The sequence below is a fragment of the Pleurodeles waltl genome, chromosome 2_2 (assembly GCF_031143425.1).
Source record: "Pleurodeles waltl isolate 20211129_DDA chromosome 2_2, aPleWal1.hap1.20221129, whole genome shotgun sequence".
Classification (NCBI taxonomy): domain Eukaryota; kingdom Metazoa; phylum Chordata; class Amphibia; order Caudata; family Salamandridae; genus Pleurodeles; species Pleurodeles waltl.
Window position 1 is genome coordinate 640,147,098 of NC_090439.1, and position 12,934 is coordinate 640,160,031.

Here is a 12,934-nt window from a genome sequence, read left to right on the forward strand (position 1 = left end):
GGACGTCATTTTTTTTGACCCGCCCACTCCCGGGCGTGAGTTTTGCCCGGGAGTGTAAATACGGCGCACATTCGTCGGAGTCAATTTTTTAGACGGGAACGCCTACCTTGCATATCATTAACGCAAAGTAGGTGTCCACGCAAAAAAATTACGCAAACTCCATGGACTTTGGCGCTAGACGTGTCTAACGCCAAAGTATAAATATGGAGTTAGTTTTGCGTCGGAATTGCGTCAAAAAAAACGACGCAATTCCGGCGCAAACAGAGTATAAATATGCCCCTCAGTGTTTAAGATTAAACTGTATATATTTCACGTTAGACAGATTTTTTGTCACAATAATAGATGGTATTAGTACAGTGTCATATTGTCACCCTAAGAAAAGTATAGTCTTGGATAATTAAAGGTTTAAATGCTGCAGCAACTACCAGATTCATTTGGAATCCTGTATTGAAATCAAATAGTTTCTTAAAGAGGAGTACGATGAAACCTGTATACGTCTGGCCCATGTCTGAGCCAGGACAAAGCTTCACATCAGTAAAAAGCATATCATCACCCAGCAAAGGAAAATCATGGTTAAATTCTATTCAAATTATTATCTTATGCTCAGCCGGCAACCCTAGAAACAATATCTAAACAAATCCTTTAAAGCTAGATCATGTCGCAATATACTTAAACATGGGCCTAGATTTAAAAGTGAACAAAGTTGCTGCCCAGGACTACATGATGCAATTAATTATGTTGGACGGCTCAAAATTGAAAGACCGCTGGACAAAGTCTTTATTAATTAACTTCTACTTTAACACCTTCGGCTCCAGGAGGGCACAACTAGTCGAAAGTTTAGACCCTGTGCTATGTGAGTACGTTGGATACAATATTATCATCTGTGGCGATTTTAATCTCAGACCCTTGTGGACAGGGATAGATGACTCCCAGCCATCATTTACCTCTCATCATAAAATTGAATATGCTCTCAAGTTGCCTGGATACCCAAAAGACACTCTGGACTTTTGAAGGAGATGAAAAGTACAGCTAATTAAGCGAATAAAATGGGGCCAACCTTTTCTAAAAAATTGTAAAACTGGAAAGCCTCCATGGGACCCTCCTTGTCATCCCTGATGGGCCAAAATCTGCAAAGCAAATGGGCGGAAATCATTGAGGATGTCCTCCAGAGTGTAGGCCCTACATCACCCTCTCAGAGGACCCACGCAAATCGTCCTCCTGTATGCCCCATAACTGAGAGTAAGCGGAGACTCCATAGGTTGTAGACACAATGCCCGTAAAACAAGAAATCCTTCAACCAATTCAGAGCTATTGTTAAAGTGGCAGGCTCTCTCTAAACAACACAAGCAACTAATCTGGTCCACAAAACATAAACAGGAAGAGATGTAGTGGCTACACATCTACTCACTGCTGGGCAAACATAACTAGGCGGATTTATGGGGGTACATTAAAAATAGGATGAGCCAGGAAGGGCTCTGTATCAATGCGATCAGTGTATGCACCTGGATAAATCATGTGAATAAACTATATGCAGCTGACACTGCTATCTTGGTGGGTTCCTGGGACAAATCCTGCATGCAAGATACACAACTGGATTATGACCTAGTCCCTTCTGTTAGGGAAATCTCTACCATCTTGTGTAGCACAAGGGCTACAGGTGCCCCACGCCCTAATGGTATTCCTGCACAAGTCTTTGAGGAAGACATTGAGTTGTGGTTGTCAACTTTTTCTACACTGTACCGCTCAACGCTCATGCTTTGCTTAGAGACTCAGGAGGTCCCCATCAGTTGGAGGGGTTCTATTCTGCACCCAATGTTCAAGAAAGGAGATAGGCAGGACCGAGCTAACTGGACATCAAAGAGAAGTTTTTTGCATCCATTTTGCTAAAAGAGCTGGAAAACTGGGTGTAAGCCAATGGGATAGTCTCTTTCTGTCAAACTGGTTTTAGGGTGAATTTTGCAACTACAGATAATATAGTGGAACTCTCCTACTTAATACATCAGGCCACCAATAGGAGGTCACTGCCTCTTTATACCTGTTTCGTGGGCCATTCCGCCACTTTTGACGCTGTGAATAGATATCATTTATGGAGGAAGCCTACAAGGTTGGGGTATTCCGAACAACTGCTAACGGCGATAGTTTCACTTTACACAACAACTTGGGTGAGGTTCAAGTTGTCACAAACTATGGTTAGCAAGAAAATTCCCACAGATAATAGCTTAAAGCAAGGGTGTGTCCTTGCCCCACTTCTGTTTAACTTGTATACAGCAGACATGTCCTCGGCCTTAAGATGTGCTAACCTGATACCACCAAAAGTTGGGAACCTCAAAATCACACTACTACAAAACACGGATGACATTCTCCTGCTATATCACTCAAGAATCGGGCTTCAAAAAGCATTAACCACCCTCCATGATTACAATGTAACAAACAAAATGAAGGCAAACTCATCAAAGACCAAAGTAATAACCTTTGGGGGGAGGGCTCCTAAAAACCTGAACTGCCACTGGAATATGGGTCCCTTTAAGATCAGTGGGACCAAATCGTATAATTACTTAGATGTGTGGTTGACTGTGATAGGAAACCCCAAAATTCATCTGTACCATCTCAGAGCTAAGGCTTTATACACAATCACAAGAGTATGCCAGCTTAACAACCTATCAGTGCCCATTTGACAAGTGCTAGGGCATCTCTCCTACCAGCACTAAACTATGGCCATGGAGCCTTTCCGGGGCAACTAATAAATCAGTGGAAAAACCTCAATCCAAAGCCTACAAGAGAGTGTTCAAGCTGCCTCAATACATGCCTCAATGATAAGACTAGAACTTGGTCTGGAAGGACAGAAGTGGTCCAATATGGGCTCTGACTTGAAATATTGTTACAGAATTGCCAAGGCCCCACCTAATATATTGAAATCAGCCCTTCAACCCATATTCGACTAAAAAACGAACCCTTTGTTGCTGTATTTAACTAAAGAGCTCAACTCCCTCCAAATAGATAAAAAAAATTATAAACAAGCTGGTGCTTTCTCATACTGCTCTTAACACTGTTTTGAAGAGGCAGATAAAGACACTCTCCAGGACAACTAACATGGCAAATTTGAGCAACACACCAGTGCTAACAGCTCGCACCATCTGTCAGTACAGCCGTACTTAATGTGTGCGATTGGGAAAGTCTGATTGACACAAATCATGGCTGAAAGGTTATTAGCCCTCAATATCAAGGCGATGAAGCCACAAATGGCACTACCTTTCCATGATTGTCAATTGCAGGCTTTGTGGATATAAAACAGAGTATTTCAATCACCTGTTATACTGCCGCCAGGCATTGATGAACGCAAGTCGCACTTCATTAAAATCCTCTTTTTACGCCATGCTGGAAGAACTTGTAATGAGGCAAGGTCACTTGTGTTCACCTTGAAGGAACCATCAGATCTGGCTAAATGTGGAAAGTATGTTTTCCAGCTACAAAAGCAACTGAGTGAGAATACCATGGCTGGCCAGATTACTACCCCACAAAGCAGACGGGTGTAACAGTAATTAAACCATAATGTGTGTACAACACTAAATGGCAATTTGCAACTCATGACCTTCATTGTCTAATTGAAGCTGTCTACCACCCTGTGCGTGGTGTTTGGCATATTTTTTTTTTGCAATGCGCATCAGTCTTTTTATGGGGCCTGAAAACACCTACATTTTACCCTGATGATTTGCAGCGCTAATTACATTTTTATTTTTTGCTCAATGGCAATTATGAATGATTGTATATATGCCTTTTGTACTTGGGACTGAATGCTTTGTTTGTAAAGATATGCATTGCTGAGCTTTTATTTTTTCTATTTTAAAGGTATTAACTTAGGCTTTAATTTTATATGATCGCCATTGTTTTGATACAGGAAATGTATACATCTCTTGCCGAGAATTATTTCCTATGATTGTAAAGATTTTAAATAATTACACAATAAAAAAACCTTAAACTGAGGTCACTCACAAAAACACCCAGAAATAAAATATAATAAAATAGATGTGTAAAGCTATTGGGTGCCCAACTCTGGAATGTTCTTAACCCTTGCTTGAAGCGTGAAGACCAGACACCTGCTTTTCAAGGAGCACCTGAAAACTACCTGGATCACTGCACCTTGTACACCCAGAAAGTAACACTATGGACATCTTCTTTGTGATACTGGTGCAAGAGTGGAGGCGTGTCAAGTAGGCACTATTGAGAACATCAATCATTAGTTTTCTCCTTAAATGCGTTTAGTATGAAGTCTCCCCACTCCACTGAGCCCAAGAGTTGGGACATTTGAGGAAATTACGATTAACAAGTAACTGTCGTCAACAAGTGATCATCGTAAACATTATAGCACTTGTAGGAGTCAATAATGAGAGTTAGATTACATTTTTTAAACTTTTATTTAAATTATTTTAGTAATTGAATTCTTTATTAGCAGGTAATTAAAAATTCAGTATTATTACAGAACAAAGCCTGAAGCGCGTTCCATGCAATATAGCCCTATTCTAAGCTAAATAAGTGAAAAATAGCATCAACAGCTCTTGTATCAGGAGGTGAAAGCATGAAAGCTGTAACAAAACTTCCCATAAAGAGAGGTTCAAGAAACTCAGTGAAGTCTCAGAACAGCACAAATTCAGTAGCAATGGTATCTCCCAGAATGAATCTGAGATGTATCAGCAAAGATTCTGAGTTAGAGTGTGTCTGAGTCGAAGTACTCTCAAGAAAGTCTCCAAGAGAGACTCTGAAGCAGTCTAAGAAGAAAGAGCCTGCGACTGCATACTTCTTCTCTCTCACGCCCTCTCTTTTCTCTCTAATCTGGAAACATGCATTTAAACAACAAAAAGTAACTACAAGCTGCAACATTTTGTAAGTTTCATTGTGATATCTTCTTGTCTGGACCAATAGCAGACAATGTCTTCATGGGAATAGGGCAGTGTTAGAAATGGGGTCTCTAATTGGCAGTCAGTTTACACCCTGTCCAAGTAGGGACCCTCACTCTAGTCAGGATAAGGGAGATACCACTGCTCACCACCTTGGTAGCTTGGCACATGCAGTCAGGCTTATCTCAGAGGCAATGTGTAAAGTATTTGCACAAACACACACAAGAACACAGTGAAAACATCACAAAAGTACTCCATTGCAGTTTAGAAAAATAGCCAATATTTACCTAAATCAAACAAGACCAAAACAACAAAAATCCAACATACATAAGTAGAAATATGAACTTTCAAAGATGAAATCCTCGTAAAAACACTGAAAAACACAATAGCTCCAACTGGGGTTATCACAACATCGTTTGTGGAGTCACTCCCAACAGTCCGACGCCACTCATTGAGAGGGTGGCACCAGTCATGGAGTCGCATGGGCTCCCAGGTACATTACCTTTGGTAACAAAGAAAACAAGCCAGTGCATGGAGCTGGGGAGGTGGGGCGATGCTGGATCTGGTGCAGCGTCGGTTCCTTAATGCAGAGCAGGGGAGGTGATGCTGTGTTGGTGCAAGGCGTCCGTCCCTGACGATCCAGCGGGGTCGATAAATCCATCAGGTCAAGATGCATTGAGGCGCTGGAGCAGAGTCAGGTGTCAGGGCACTCAGGACTCACAAAGTTGCGGGACATCAGCAGGGCTGCAGCCACATCAGGCCTGCGATGTCAATCATGATCGTCACACTCCAGCGGGGACCACAGCTTTGGGTGCAGGTGGCGTAGTGGAGCCAGTCAACGGCATCGTCCTGGAGTTGTCCGGAGTCGGTGTACCTGGGTCTTCTTGTTTTTAGGTCAGCTTGCACTCCCAAAGACCCAGAGACTGGAATAGGCATCACTTAGCGAGTTAGGGTCCACAACAAGCAAACCCTGAGGCTGGTAGGCAAAGTCTTTGATGTCCCTGAGATTTCTTGACAGGAGGCAAGCTCAGTCCAAGCCCATGGGACTACCTAGTTCTACCTTAGGGGTGACTTACATGTAGTAAAAGGGAAGGTTTGGGACTGGCAAGTGGGTACACTTGTTATGTTGAATTGTTAGTGCAAAACTGCACACACAGACACTGCAATGGCACGTCTGAGACATGTTTACAAAGTAATTTGAAGAAGAAGAATAAAGAATGTGATTGTCAGCAGTTTAAACTAAATACATGTCTCTGTGAAAACATGGTGGAACGCCACTTTAGATGCAGCCTTTGGTTATAGGCCTACACAACATATCATACAGGTTAATTGTTAAGTTCTGTTTTAGTAAAAACAGTTCAATACTGGCCTATACACCTATCAGACCTATCATACCCAGGTTTTCACACCTTACTCATGCATGTTTTGTTATTCCCTTCTATATATGTATGTATGTTTGGTTATTTGTAAACACAAACCTATGTAGAAGTAACATAGTGCCGAACAACAGCGGTTTTCTAAAGATACGATTCAGGGTTGTTTACAAAGAGGCAGAATATAGTAGGTGCTAATTGTTAACATGTCAAGGGCTCTCTGAAGACATATGCATGCATATGCCTTTAAAATGATAAGAGTCTGGGTCAGATCTCTGTGTTAATGGAGTTGTTCTTTGAAAGACTGGGGTCATAGATGAGAGGACTTCTTCTTTTTCCTTCTTTTCTTCATTTCCTGGTTTCTATTCTAAGAAGTATCTTTTAGGGTGGCACTATCTACACAAGCTGGTTACTGTTCTTGTACCACTATTTGTGATGGCATTTGCTATGATGCATCTGTTTTTGAAGATGTTGCTTTTTTGGAGTGAGCATCACTATAGTTCCTTCAAGGATGGGGTGATTTGTTCAAACCATTTCAGCCCTTTGTTGAGGTGTACCAAAGAGTGTATTATGCTTTATAGTGAGAATTAGAGTGATATCTTAAAGAAGGAGAATGGGGTGCTGGCGCCATCAAGGTGTGAGAGGGATGAGGCATGGGCAATTATTCTAAAGTTGGATCTTAGGAACTAGGTGGTGCCATGCTGTATTTGAGTTCTTAGCAATGGGTTCTTTGAGTTTTCCTTGAAAAATTTCAAACCATTTTGCAATGAATGCAAGCTGAGGTGAAGTTGTCCATGTTTGTTTCAGAAAGGCAAATTGAATTTGCAGTTGTTCTGTTGGATTGAGTTGTATGTGAATATTGAACATCCAGTTCTGAATAAGAGGTTTTGAATCACTGAATGTCATGATCATTGTAGAGTTTCAGATACGGTTCTCTACATTCAGCATATTTGTGTATCTATATGCTACCAAGGGATTCCATCTAGATGGTGAAGATGGTGGGCAACAAGATGGAGCCCGCAGGCAGTCTACAGGGGGCTGGGACTTTTTGGGATTCTGAAGTAAGCCTCTGGATGAATTGATGACAGTTGGCAAGGTGTACCATGACAGTGAGAAATTAAAAAAATACATGCATGTTTTAAACGCTTATATCAGTGCTTGATGACCAACTTTTTCAAAGGCCTTTGAGAGATGGAGAAGAATCAAGAGGCAGGGATCATTCTTATTTGTAATCAACAAGGCGTTATTGCAGTTTTCTCAACAGTATTTAGAGGAAGGTGGTTGGCATGATCATTAGGATCCAATGTGGGCTTTTCCAGGAGTGCAAGCGGGAGCACCATTGTTTTGGAGTTTTCTGGGAATGATCCCTTATCAAAAGAGGTGTTGACATTTTTCAGAAAGGCTGTGAGAGCATCTCTAAGAAGGGACTATACAATGGATAAGTGTTGGGTGTTTGCTTCATAGCTAGCTGTCTTGAGGGAGCTGAATTTGTTGATGAAGTCAGTGCAGGTTGTTCAGTTGAAGGTGGTTCTGGGAAGGTCTCTGGTGAAGCTCATATGTTCAGCCTTTGGGTAAAGTAGTGGTCAAAGGCATTGCTTTTACCACTTGAATGTGGGACATTAGAGTCTGGCAGGGGAATGGCTGCCTTTTAGAGTGCTTTGCTTCTATTGGAAGCTTTCAGATGTTGGTTCTTTACAAACTGGTTTTGGCTGAGGTGAGAAAGCAACTGAATGCAGAGTTATTTTAGTTGAGTAAGGTTGTAATGATCTGAGTCAATTTCAGTTTTTTTTATTTTATTCTCTCATATTTTGCACTGAGGTTGTCATAACATGCCATGTTTGTCAGTGGACTATTTAAAGCCAGTAATAACATTAAATTCATTGGATAAAAAATGCCTCAGGATAAATATTATAATATATGTTAAGGCACAAACAATGAAAACAGTTAAACTCACCTTTAAACCTCCATCCACTGTCCCATTTGTGGTTTCATTAAGTTTTATCAGAACCTGCCTTGTTCAGTACATTGGGCCTGATTACAACTTCGGAAGAGGGGATCACTCCGTCCCATTTGTGACAGATATCCCGCCCACTGAATTACGAGTTCCATAGGATATAATGGACTCGTATTTCGGCAGGTGGGATATCCGTCTCATTTGGGATGGAGTAATCCCCCCCACTGAAGTCGTAATCAGGCCCATAGTCTTTGATGGTATATGTTTTCATGGTCCTTTGTTCAGGACAGTACCAAAATGCACACATTACACAGATGTCTAAGAGGATATCCGATCAGATGTATAGTCAACTTCCAACACTTTCAGCCCTCTATTACAAGTGATGGAATGGCTAAAAAAAAAACAAGCCTATCATAAACAACGCAAAATATAGCTACTGCTCAGTGGCTTATCGAAACTTGAGGGGGCCCACCCCTGCAAAGTACATGGAGGGAGGACCCCCCCACCCCAGCCCACCACCTGCCAGTTTTGCTGAGGAGGCCCCTGGTGGTCAGGGGCCCCCCCACACTGCGGGGACTCATGTTATGCCAATGATACTGCTGCTCCCTTCATGATTGAAATTCTTTATTTCAATCTTGTACTATCAAGATGATGTAGTGAGGCTACTCGTAGGTGACCTAAGGTAAAATTGAAGAACAATTGTAATGAACATTTTACCTTGAAACTCCAACTTAAATATTTTTTAACTGAGACAATTTATTCAGAGAAACAAATGCATTCTTTCCAAACTATATGCTCTCTTACCAAATTAGCATATTTACTTTAAAGAGTGCATAAATATAATTCATAGCATTTTCGTAAAGATTAACGAAGTCTAAAAATTCTGACAATTATCATAGGGTCTCCAAGAGTTCACCAACATTTTTCAGCTGTTTCCTTCATTCACTATAATCCACTTAATCAAAATGACATTACAACAAATAACTACAAAACAATGTTATGTGTTTAGTTGCCCCGGTATTAAAAATTTATTTTATCCAAATGTATTCCTTCTGACCAGCCTAGTTTGCCATGTGTAGGGAAATGGTGACCATTCCCACTCTTAGTATGGGGAACATAGTGCCGTATCAGCTTTCAGGGATGAAAAAATTGTGTTGCCAAAAAGCCAAACCATTTTTGACAGCTCCCATCCTTCGTATATTAAATACCGTCATCATTATACGTATTTTTTATAAAATTTCTCTGAGCCGCTCAGTAGCAGAGAGCAACTTCCGGCAGTACTAATAATATATTTCCACGTTGACAGCTCCCACCTTATTGACTTAGTGGATGAAGTGTACCAGGGAGTTGTCAGCCGTCCAGCCGATTCTCATTGTGTCTCTAAGGGGTCACAGAGTTGCTTTTGACAGCTCCCCCCCTTTATTCACAGTATCCCAAAACAGTATGTACTGCCATACAGATATAGGGCATCGCTTCCGAGAGGATAGAGGCTTCCACTAATGTTGAAAAGCCATATTAGTCGTGGTCCTCCTAAGCCCATCTCCCAAACAGGAGGTTACTCACTGCGTTCTGTGAGAGTAGAGGTCTCTCTGACCCACTGGTCATCCACAAGGCCAGATTGTTGTTGTGTGGTGGGTGGTCAGAGTTTAAGAAAGTATTCATCGAGAGAGAAGTGGGACAGGGCTACAATACAAATGGAGTGGCAGTGTCTGCCATCTTGGAGTGGTGTTAATAAACAGAAAGCCACTCTACTAACACTGAATCTATCAGGTTGAAACCACCTAGATAATAGTATATCAACGGGATGGATGAAAAATAAAATAACTTTTTAGGAGAACTCCTGTTTAGGGGGAGTCAAAGTTAACAATAGTATGAAAAAATGCAGTAGTGCACCCAGCCATACTCAAACATTCTGGGTATCCCCTCTTTATTATAGGGAAAGGAATTTCTCTCAGAGGACTAGCTCTGACCATGGAATATCATCATTTAATCCCCTGATATGTGTCTGTAGCTTAAAAACCCAGCATTGTTCCATGACAAATAGTCATTTTTTGATGTCTTGAGTACCAGGTAAGGTATATATCCTTGGTGTATATACGGACATCTTCCTTTCAAAACCAACTTTGATTTGATTAAGTGGAATGTAGTGAGTGAAGGACGCAGCAGAAAAACTTTGGTGAACTCTTGGAGACCCGTCAACAATTTTCTGAATTATTAGACTCTGTTAATCTTTACAAAAATGCAAACAATGATGCTGTTACTCAGAGTACGAAGGGTGGGTGCTATCAACAACAGTTTGGTCTGTCTGAGTGATAGTAATCACAGGTTTGGTTTACCACAAAATGAGGGCGGGAGCTGTCAATAATCATTCTCCACTATGAAACTGCAGTTTTCCGATTGATTAGGAAGGCGAGGCTAGGATCTCTACCGACCATGTTAAGACATAAGACTAATATAACCAGTTTATGATATTACATTTCTTCTAGCATTCTTGGCACTGGGGGTAGTAGCATCCATAAACTTCAGAGGGGCCCGTATCTGCAGAGAGGAGGGTAAGAGATTTCCTGTCACTAGGCACTAGATGTGTATGGGTGGATCTTACCTCACCCCCTGGGTAACACAGGAGTTAGATGCACTTCAAGTTTGGCCTCACAATTAAGGGCTCTCTCTGCGTTTGTGCATGAAAACACCTAATCAGGAATATATAAGATTATAATATATGACTGTCTATTATGTTTTACAGGTCATCACAGAGAGTGGGAATTTAATCAGCACGTGCAGAACTAATATTTCAATAGCAATAATAATAAAGAAAATTAGATAGAGTGTCATTAAACACAAGTTCAAGTTTTCCTGCCTGGCCATTAAACCTAGATTCCTAACTAATCTAATTACTGAAAGGATTTCATGAAACAAATGTCAGAAGTACAGAACTTCTGTAGAAGTTTCTTTTAAGAGAGATGTAACTAGTATGAAGCCACTTCAGAAAATAGAGTGTGAGGTCTGTACCTCAATGAGGTCCACTCTGATCAAAGGGAATCTGAATCTACAACTAGCCAAACCACACGTAAATCTTGATTCTTCCAGAAGCTGACATCTCCGCCAAAACCTTCCACTGAACAACCATCAATCATTTGTCTAATTGACAGCTAAGCCTTTTGAAATTAAATCAGTTTGAGCTTGGTTTACTCACCTGCTCTGGAATTTCAGATGGGAGATCAACTGGCATCTCCAAGTTACTCCTCTCGACCTTGGTAACACGCCTTGTCATGCCTTCTTCTCTTCTTTGAACAATAGCCTCTGTTAGAAATGGGGTTTTTGGTTGGCAGTCAGGTTGCCCTCTGTCCAAGCAAGAACCCTCACTCTAGTCAGGGTAAGTCACACACAATCCAAAATCAGCCTGTGCTCACCCTCCGGTAGCTTGGCACGAGCAGTCAGGCTTAACTTAGAAGGCAATGTGTAAAGCATTTGTGCAATAAATCATACAACACCATAGCATAACACCACAAAAATACACCACACAGTATTTAGAAAAATATATAATATTTATCTGGGTATCTTCAGGTCAAAAACGATCAAAGTTGCAATACGAATTTGTAAAGATATCACTGAAAAGTGATATTAAGTGTCTTTAAGTCTTTAAAAAGCAATAAAGTGTCTTTCAAGCGCAGAGTACCTGGTTTCTGGTGGGAAATCTCCTCAGAGGGCCACAGGAGAAGAGATGCGTGGAAAACGGGGTGTGTGCGTCGATTTCTCCTCAGCACACACGGACTTGCGTCGTTCTTTTCCACGCGGGGAAGTCGGGCGTCGTTTTCCGGCGCGCAGACAGTCTCTTTTTGTGGATCGCGGGGATTACCAGATGTCCCGGGTCTGTGAGTGAATTCTCCTGCTTGTTTTCCGGCTGCGCGTCGTTCTGCGGGGCTGCGCGTCGAAGTTTCGATCTCACGGTAGGCGTCGCGTCGATTTCTCCTTGGAAGTCGGGCGGCGTTGTCCTTGCGAGGCCGTGCGTCGAAATTTTGGGTCTCACGGCAGGCGTCGCGTCGATTTCTCCTTGGAAGTCGGGCGGCGTTGTCCTTGCGAGGCCGTGCGTCAAAGATTCGCGCTCACGGTAGGCGTCGCGTCGATTTCTCCTGGAAAGTCGGGCGGCTTTGTCCTTGCGAGGTTGTGCGTCGAAGTCTCGATCGTCCCGAGGGCGTCGCGTCGATCAGCGTCGGTGTGCGGCGTTTTTCTTGCCGCGAAACAAGCTGTGCGTCGAAATTTTAGACGCACAGAGCGTCCCAGTGAAAGGAAGAAGTCTTTTTGGTCCTGAGACTTCAAGGAACAGGAGGCAAGCTCTATCCAAGCCCTTGGAGAGCACTTTCACAGCCAGACAAGAGTTCAGCAAGGCAGCAGGGCAACAGCAAGGCAGCAATCCTTTGTAGAAAGCAGACAGGTGAGTCCTTTGAGCAGCCAGGCAGTTCTTCTTGGCAGGATGTAGTTTCTGGTTCAGGTTTCTTCTCCAGCAAGTGTCTGATGAGGTAGGGCAGAGGCCCTGTTTTATACTAAGTTGTGCCTTTGAAGTGGGGGTGACTTCAAAGAGTCTCTAAGAAATGCACCAAGTTCCCTTTCAGCTCAATCCTGTCTGCCAGAGTCCCAGTAGGGGGTGTGGCAGTCCTTTGTGTGAGGGCAGGCCCTCCACCCTCCCAGCCCAGGAAGACCCATTCAAAATGCAGATG

The 12,934-nt window shown here is 42.3% G+C and overlaps 1 protein-coding gene across 2 annotated transcripts in view; it reads left to right on the forward strand.

Moving 5' to 3' along the window:
* The window catches only part of LOC138282511 (oxygen-regulated protein 1-like), an 896,912-nt gene that overhangs the window by 459,629 nt on the left and 424,349 nt on the right, over positions 1–12,934 (forward strand). The window lies entirely within an intron of this gene.